Below are 9,276 nucleotides of genomic sequence, written 5' to 3' on the forward strand. Positions count from 1 at the left end.
GCTTGGGAAGAAATTAGAGATAAGTTTATTTACTTGTTGTAGTTTGTATGACTTTGATTTTATATATGAATTCCGAGTTTTGTTGTGTTTTCCCCATGAGATCTGAGTAGTTTTCTCTCTCTTTCTCCTTGTCTTAAGATTTGTGAAATGGTGATTTGAATTGGTTGAGCCATGAAAATTTTAAAGAATTTGTGATGATCTTTTCACTTCGATCTTAACTTACTTTCAATATGGCCAATTGATTTGTTAAAATATATTGAGTTTTACAACTAAAGTGAAGATTACATCCAAGATTCATGGAGGTCAAAGCCTTTGGAAGTTGGGTGCAAATAAATAGGGAAATAAAATTATCGGGCGTAGAATTGGAGATTTTAGAGTGACAGACTAAAATCCCCAATTCGGTCCTATTTTTTGGGTGCTGAAGTGTATATGTTAGCCCTCAGACGAGGGGAACGTGGTAGCTCCGAAGTGAGAGTCGGTATCCTCCCAGCCTAGCCGAAAATTCAGTAAACAAGCGTAGCATTAGTCAATTTTCTTTATGCCTGGACCAAAGGGTAAATAATAGGTATTCTCCTATTTGGAACAATACAATTTGAACTGATTCACTTTATCCATTCACTATAAATTGTTGACAAGGAGAAGGATGCTTTCTTATATATTGAATATCACATTAAAAACCTTATTAATATAATTAGTTATTTAAGGGTTATTAAAATTGCATATTTACTTCAATTACCTATTAGTGATAGATAAGCAATTTGAATTCAATTGTTGTGCTTATTACTTTTCTAAAATCTTTGTTCGTAGTTCTAATATTACTCCCTGTGGGATCGATATCTAGGACTCCATTAGAGCCCAATATTACTTGAGCGATACGTATACTTGCATTGATAAGTGTGACTTTACAACTATTGAATATTTTATACATACATCTTTATCGAATCTATAATTGTTATTAAGTTTTTGGTGCAGTTGCTGAGGAATTAAATCTCTTAACAGCAGTATTAAATACTTATATTTTTAAGCATATCTAAAGTCGGTGTCAGCTTTTAAAAAGGAACTTGAACTTAGGATAAAATTTGGCTTATTGAATGTTGAATTTGGTGTAGGAGGATTTCATGAGGGATTTTGCAAAAATTCAAGTGATTTTGACTTGAATTGGTTTATTAATTTGGTGGATTTGGGCATATGGCCAAAATTAGGTTTTTTTTATTTAAATAAAATTGGGCTTGAAATTGGATGAAATTAGGGTTGAATTTTATTTATAATATGGTTGGGGATGCTGAATTTTGGTTTAGAATTGAAATTGGGCAAATTTGGGTTAATTGGGCCAAGATTAGGGTTAATTTGGGGACATTTGGGCCTTTAAGGGCAAATTGGGGCTTTTGGTCAAATTGGATAAAATTGATCAAATTGAGTCAAATTGATGATTCAAAATTGAAATTGGGAATATTTGGGATGATTTTGGAATTTTTGAAATTTTTGAAATTTTTAGGTCATGAGGGGTATTTTGGTAATATGGTGATTTTGGGCCAAAATGGGCCAACAAGCCATAAAGCTATTCTAAACGAATAGGAGCCATATGAGGACTCATTTTGAGATGTTTTTTTAACAAATTTGGCTATTTTGGTTATTTTTGAGAATTTTGGCAAGATTTGGGGTTTCAGGGGTATTTTGGTAATTTGGTAGAAATTTGGGCTAAAATGGGTAAGTAAGCCATGAAGCCATTCCTAAGCCATAAGAGTCATATGAGAATTCATTTTGGATGCTCAATATGCTGATCCTAACCCTCTTAGCAAGTGGCTAGGGGTATAAGTCCATCCATATGAGCTCTCCAAAAGGAATCAGAAGACCAAATCAAGGGGTCGTAGGGTTTAGGGTATGTGAGAAAATTTAGTGTGTGCAAGTTAGCCCCAAACAAAACCAGAAACCCAGGGTCATTCCTAAGGTCTAGTCCATCCTATATGGGACTCTTCTTGAGCTCCTCCATATTGACTCCACCTACTAAGTGCTAGAGGTTAGGACCAATATGTGGAACTTTAAGTTGAGAAAAGAGGGGTTTAGAATTTCTAATGGTGTGGGATTCCTTTTCTAGTTCTCTAGGAATAGTCAACAGGAAAGTCCTATGACTAGATCTTAGGCTACTAAAGAGGAAGAACTAGACCTCGAACTAGACCTCAACTAGACCTCAACCAAAAATGAGGTCAGTAAATGGACTCTTGGCGTTGACTAAGGAGATCAACAGAACCAATACAGACTTCTAAGTCAGTGGACCTAGAAGGAAAAGTAGACTCGAGTGAGAATTGTTTCCGCTGGGGAGTAACAGAGACTCTCATTGGGGAAAAGAAAGGAGACTTCGAGGACAATTGTCAGGCTAATCGAGAGTCCCAGTGAAGATTTGATTGAATTGAATATGTCAAAAGAGTTTGAGTTTTGATTTAAAATCATAGGATCAAGAAATTATGCGTGAGGAAACTAAATTGAGCGGAAAACACAAACACAGAGAAGGGAATAGGATGTATATGCCTACTCTGAAGAATATATATATGCGGGAATAGGACGTTTGTGCCTATCATAATGAGTACAAATGGGAATGGAATGTCTGTGCCCACCCCCAAAAGAATATACGGGAATAGAACGTCTATGCCTATCCCGAAGAGTACACATGAGAATGGGACCTCTGTGCTCACGCGAAAGAGAATATACGGGAATAGGATGTCTATGCCTATCCTAAATAGAAATGTAGGAATAGGATGCCTATGCCTATCCTGAAAAGAATATACGGGAATAGGACGTCTATGCCTATCCCGAAGAGAATATACGGGAATAAGACTTCTATGCCTATCCCGAAGAGTACATATGAGAATGGGACGCCTGTGCCCACCCGAAAGAGAATACATGGGAGTAGGACGTCTATGCCTATCTCAAAGAGAAAATATGGGAATAGGACATCTGTGCCTATCCCGAAGAGTACATATGGGAATGGGACGTCTGTAACCACCCTAAAGAGAATATACGAGAATAGGACTTCTATGCCTATCCCGAAAAAAATATATGGGAATAGGACATTTGTGCCTATCCCAAAGAGAATATACAAGAATATGACGTCTATGCCTATCCCAAAGTGAACATATAGGAATAGGATGTTTGTGCCTATCCCAAAGGGAATATATGGGAATAAGACGTTTGTGCCTATCCCAAAGAGTACATATGAGATAGGGATGTTTGTGCCCACCCCAAAGAGAATATACGGGAATAGGATGTTTATGCCTATCCTGAAGAGAATATATGGGAATAGGATGTATGTGCCTATCCCGAAGAGAATATACAGGAATAGGACATCTGTGCTTATCCCAAACAGTACATATGGGAATGAGACGTCTGTGCCCACCCCAAAGAGAATATATGGGAATAGGACGTCTATGCCTATCCCGAAGAGAATATACGGGAATGGGAATAGGACGTCTGTCCCTATCCAAAAGATAATATACAGGAATAAGACATATGTGCCTATCCCAAAGAGTACGTATGAGAATGGGAAGTCTGTGCCCACCCTAAAGAGAATATATGGGAATAGGACGTCTATGCCTATCCCGAAGAGAATATACGGGAATACAACATCTGTGCCTATTCTGAAGAGAATATATGGGAGTAGGATGTCTTTGCTTATCCTGAAGAGTACACATGGGAATGGGACGTTCGTGCCCACCGCAAAGAGAATACACAGGAATAGGACGTCTATGCTTGTCACGAAGAGAATATACAAGAATAGGACGTCAGTGCCTATCCCGAAGGGAATACACGGGAATAGGACATTTGTGCCTATCCCAAAGAGTACAAATGGGAATGGGACATCTGTAACCCCAAAGAGAATATACGGGCATAGGACGTCTATGTCTATCCCGAAAAGTACATATGGGAATGGGGCATATGTGCCCACCCCAATGAGAATATATGAGAATAGGACGTCTATGCCTATCCTGAAGAGAATATATGAGAATAAAATGTCTGTGCCTATCCCAAAGAAAATATATGGGAATCAGAACTTAGGTACTGACCCCGAGAATAACATGAACATAGTGTAAAGAAGTTGTGATGTAGAACTCATAGATATGTGACATGTGAAGATTGACAAAAATTAGTGAGATATTGTGAGATTTTGTGCAGAACATGAAATTCTGCAGGAATGTGAAGAGATTGGTGCAGGACAATATAGTCATGCTGCAAAAGCACAGAGTAGGTAATCTCGAACTCGAGAGAAACAAACTCAAAAAATTTAAAATTTTCTTTTCTCGTTGCCTTTATCATTTTTAATTATGAAAATATATTTTTCAAAATTTTAGTTTTGGTTAATTTTCAAAAAGATTTTGAAGTTTTTATATCAAGCTTTCGTTGCATCATTCTTTGTTTGTATGGCTTCTCATCAATCGCATAAGAGAGGGCAATTTGACAACCAAGTTGAAACTTGAAAGAAATTTCAATAATTTGCTCCAGAAACGAGCTACAAACTAAGTAGATGTTGAAGTATCAAAATAAAACATGCTGAACGTATCTGAATCATCAAACACTGAATACATATCATGCACTGAACATATACTGAACATATCTGGTAACATATCTGGTACATATATCATGTCTGCTGCGCAAAACGTGGCACAAAAAGTTATCCTGCTGATCATCTTCAATGTGGTGAGCTGCTGATCAAGCTGACCTACTAAGCCATGCTCCAAGATAATAATTCCCTTCACGAGTACCTAGAGGTGCAACCCTCTCATAACTCATATGGCTGCAACTCTTCCAGCTCAGGGTCTGGACGGAACCCTCGTGGTGTCTTATCAACCTGCATTCTTCTGAAGGTTACGAAAACTCGGGGATGTCGCACTCCCGTGATGCAATGTTTAGCTAAATCAACACCATGTCCATCTACAACCAACACAGATCCCAATGGCAGCGAAATTTCAACGAACCCTCTGATTTCCCCTAGGCCAATGATATCAATCTCTTTTTTGAAGAGTATATTTTTTTGCTGACAAAAGACATTGTGAAAAAGGGTCTAACAAAATATGATGATCAATATGGGGAGGAATGCAGCTCCCTTCATCATAAATATTGATGATACAACTATTCGGGATGCAGTCTGGCGGCAGTATACTCCATCTAATTAATCCTTTAACCATTCTCTTTATCACATAAGGCATCGAATCCACATCATCGTATCATAAGATACTAGGGGGTTCCCTTGCCTGTCTTCAATGAAATTGTAGCAACAACCACATTGAATGGTTATCCTACCTTTCCCGCGCATCCACTTTCGCGATTCCACATATATTCTTGGCCTTAGTAGACCAGCTCGATCTCTGGCTTGTATATTAAATATACTGTCCAAAATCCTCTTCTCATCGTTCTTTGAGAAGACTCCAGTATATAGCACCAAGACCTCCAATATATTGATGACTTCGCTCGGGACCTCTACATAGAATTCAAATTCTCTTCGCTTTACCCTACACATTCTCTCCATCTCAGCTATAGGAATATCATCAAATTGTCGGGGCAATGTTGGCTTTCTTGTTTCAACCTCTTCAACGACTAGTGCCTCATGGTAGACTGCATCGGCTCTGCAGCCGGCTCTAGCTCATCCTCTGTACCTGGTAGACTAGAAGAGGTTTCTTTCATAAGTGTTTCATAAATCCTACCCTTAGGAATTGTGGTAAGTAATCCGGCTGCTTCTCTTTGTTGTTTGCTTTCCTCCCGTCGAAAGGCTCTGTGCTTGCGTGGGTTGGCTTTGCGATGCTGCATTCTTCAAAGTGGTGTGTCAGACACTCTACCTTCATCAACACCTATTAAATCCCCCATCAAAGTAGTTATTAGGGATGACTGGTCCCTTCCATTGGGTATTGTTGAATGATCATCTTTTTTTCTCTTTCGCGAGGAGTCTTCTTCAGCTCCAATTTTTAGTAGAGACGATAATCCTTCTTTTTCCTGCCGGCTAATAATGTCCATCAGGGGACCTTCATAATTTACATCAACCTGACCAAAGTCAAAATCGAGGTCTATGACACCGCCCTGAGCAGCCCTTTCCTTACTTAGTGCGAGATTTAAGCCAGCTTTGAAGAAAAAGATCAGCTTACATTCTGACATTTCTTCTACAAAAGATCGAAAAACTTCAGTGCGTTGACATCTAGCCTGAATAAGAACAAAAATGAAGCGTCAATAATTTTGATAATTTGAAAATTTTATTTATTCAATTTTATTTAATATAATTAGATTTAAAAATTAGAAAGAGAAAAACAAAATGAGCAACTTAAATAAAAAATTATTTTTATTGAGGTTAATTTATTACAAAATTTTGGACATAGTCACAAAAAGTTTGGCCAGATAAATAACCCCAAAACTATCAAAATTTCAAGAGAAATTGTTGACTTTAAGCGGCATCATGTCGGGTAATATATCTTCAAGTAGCGGCCATTGACTAGCAACATGGGTCTTTCACCCCGGAATTCCACCAACTGGTAGGCTCCTCCTAAATAGAATTTTTCATGACAAATGGTCCCTCCCAAGTTGATTCAATTTTTTTGCCTATCTTGCGATGTGCAAGAATAGGTCTTCTGAGAATGAGAACAAGGTCATCGACTTTAAATTACCTCAGGCAGACTAGTTTGTCGTGTGCTTGCACCATCCTTGCTTGGTAGAGCTCCAAGTGTTGTTGTGCTTCTAGCTGTTTTCCCTCAAAACTTTCTAATTCATCAAGTCTAAGCTCTCCACTTTCTTCTATTGTGATTTGGTTGGCGATGGTGACTCTGAGAGTCGGTGTCTGAACTTCTAGCGGTAGTATGGCCTCGGACCCATACACAAGCACATAGGGTGTACATTGAGTGAGAGTTCTGAACGTCATATGGTAGGCCCACAAAGCTTCTAAGAGTTTGTTATGTCAATCTCTCTTATTCTCATCCAATGTCTTCTTTAAGATTTGTACCAGCTTTCTGTTGAAAGCCTGGACTAAACCATTTTCTCTGGGGTAGTAGATTGTTGAGTATCTCCAATCTATCCTATGTCGTTTAACAAAATTGTTTATCTTTGTACTTTTGAAGGTTGTAATTTGTCTGAAATTACTCTGTGTGGAACATCAAAACTGTAGACTGTATTGGTCTTGAAAAATTGAAGGACGTATGTGATGTAACCTTTCGTAATGGCACTGCATCTGCCCACTTGGAAAAGTAATCCATAGCAGCAAGAATAAATCTATGTCCCTTAGAGTATGGAGGGTCTATCGATCCTATTATGCATGTACCCCAACACTCGAATGACCACGAGGTGACAGTCGAGTGTACCACATTTGGAAGTTGGTGTAAGACCACTCCATGCACTTGGCAAAGGTGACACCTTTTAGCTATATCCACACAATCAAATATCATTGCTGGCCAATAATATCCGAGTCTTTTAATCCTCATTTTCATCTTTGGCCCCGACTGATGAGCACCACACAATCCATCATGTACTTCTTTGATAATAAATTGTGCGTTCGCTTTGCTCAGACATCGCAGCCACATCTGATCGAATTTCCTCTTGTAGAGAACATCTCCCACCAGAGCATATGACATAGCCCTCCTTGTTATGTGCTATGCTTCAAACTTATCCTCTGGTAACTTTTCAGTTTGCAAATATTTTATTAATGTCTTACTTCAATCTTCATTGATGTCATAACTGTAATCATAATTCCTTCTTCTTTTTTAAGCTTGGTAGATTGTTGAGGTCAACTCGAGACAAGACTTATCTTCCTTGTACCATAATATCAATGGAATCCTCTAGTGGACACGTCAGCTCCTTAGCAAGCTTCGCTAAAGCGTCAGCATGTGTGTTATCTCCCCGAATAATCTGGTATAAAGTTACATTAGGGATCTGTGACCGCGACTTTATATATGCTTAAAAATATAAGTATTTAATATTGCTGCTAAGAGATTTAATTTCTCAGCAACTGTACCAAAACTTAATAACTATTATAGATTTGATAAATATGGACGTAATAAATATTCAATAATTGTAAAGTCACACTTATCAACGCAAGTATATGTATCGCTCAAGTAATATAGGGCTCTAATGGAGTCCTAGATATCGATCCCACAGGGAGTAAGATTAGAACTACGAACTAAGATTTTATTAAAGTAATACTTTAATCACAACAACGAAGATCAATTTGCTTATCTGTCACTAATAGGCAATTGAAATAAATATGTAATTTTTATAACTATTAAACAACTAATTATACTAATGAAGGTTCAAATGTGTTTTTCAATATATAAGAAAGCATCATTCTCCTTGTCAAGAAATTATAGTGAATGGATAAAGTGAATTAGTTCAAATTATATTGTGTCAAATAGGAGCATACCTTTTCTTTACCCTTTGGTCTAAACATAAAGAATATTGACTAATCCTACGCTTGTTTACTGAATCTGCGGCTAGGCTGAGAGGATACCGACTCTCAGTTTAGAGATCCCACGTTCCCCTCACCCAAGGGATAATATCTACACTTCAACACCAAACGATAGAACCAAATTGGGGATTTTAGTCTGTCACTCTAAAATCTTCAATTCAGCAAACAACAAACTATATTTCCCTATTTATTTGCACTCAACTCCATGGATGACATCCTCTCCATGATATCAAATGTGATTCTCACCATGCTGTAAAAAATCATAGCCCTTTTGGAACATATGTTTCTCAACATATTTTAACAATTCAATTGGCCAGATCAAAAAGTAAATGAAGATCAAAGTTCAAATCATCACAAATCATTGACATTTAAAATTTTATAAAACAAAATAAATTCTTGACAAAACCATATCTCAAAGTATGAAGAAGGATAATAAAGGCTACTCAGAATTCATGAGAAGGATATGATAAAACACGGATTCCATATATAAAAGCAAGTTTATAAATAAAAGAAATAAAAGACACAACTTATCTTACAATCCTTCCTAAATAAATCTCTAAAAGTTCTTATCAAGCCTTTCTCTCCTTACAAGCACTCTCAATTCCCTCGTAGAAGTGTAATGATTCTCCGTTGACGGCCTCAAGGGCACAGTCGACAGACCTTCTTAATGAATTAATTCTGGAGTCTCAGGAAAATCTTATCGTCGGCGGGGTCGATGGCGTCGTCGGCGCCCTAGTTCAATTCTTCACATTTTGGTCCTTTTCGCTCCAAATTCGCTCCTTTTTGCATCTTTTTGATCCAATGACCCTATTTCATCATTCCTGCAACAAAACATCAAAAATACCTTT

This window comes from Phalaenopsis equestris, unplaced genomic scaffold (genome assembly GCF_001263595.1).
Source record: "Phalaenopsis equestris unplaced genomic scaffold, ASM126359v1 Scaffold208075, whole genome shotgun sequence".
In the NCBI taxonomy this organism is placed as follows: Eukaryota; Viridiplantae; Streptophyta; class Magnoliopsida; order Asparagales; family Orchidaceae; genus Phalaenopsis; species Phalaenopsis equestris.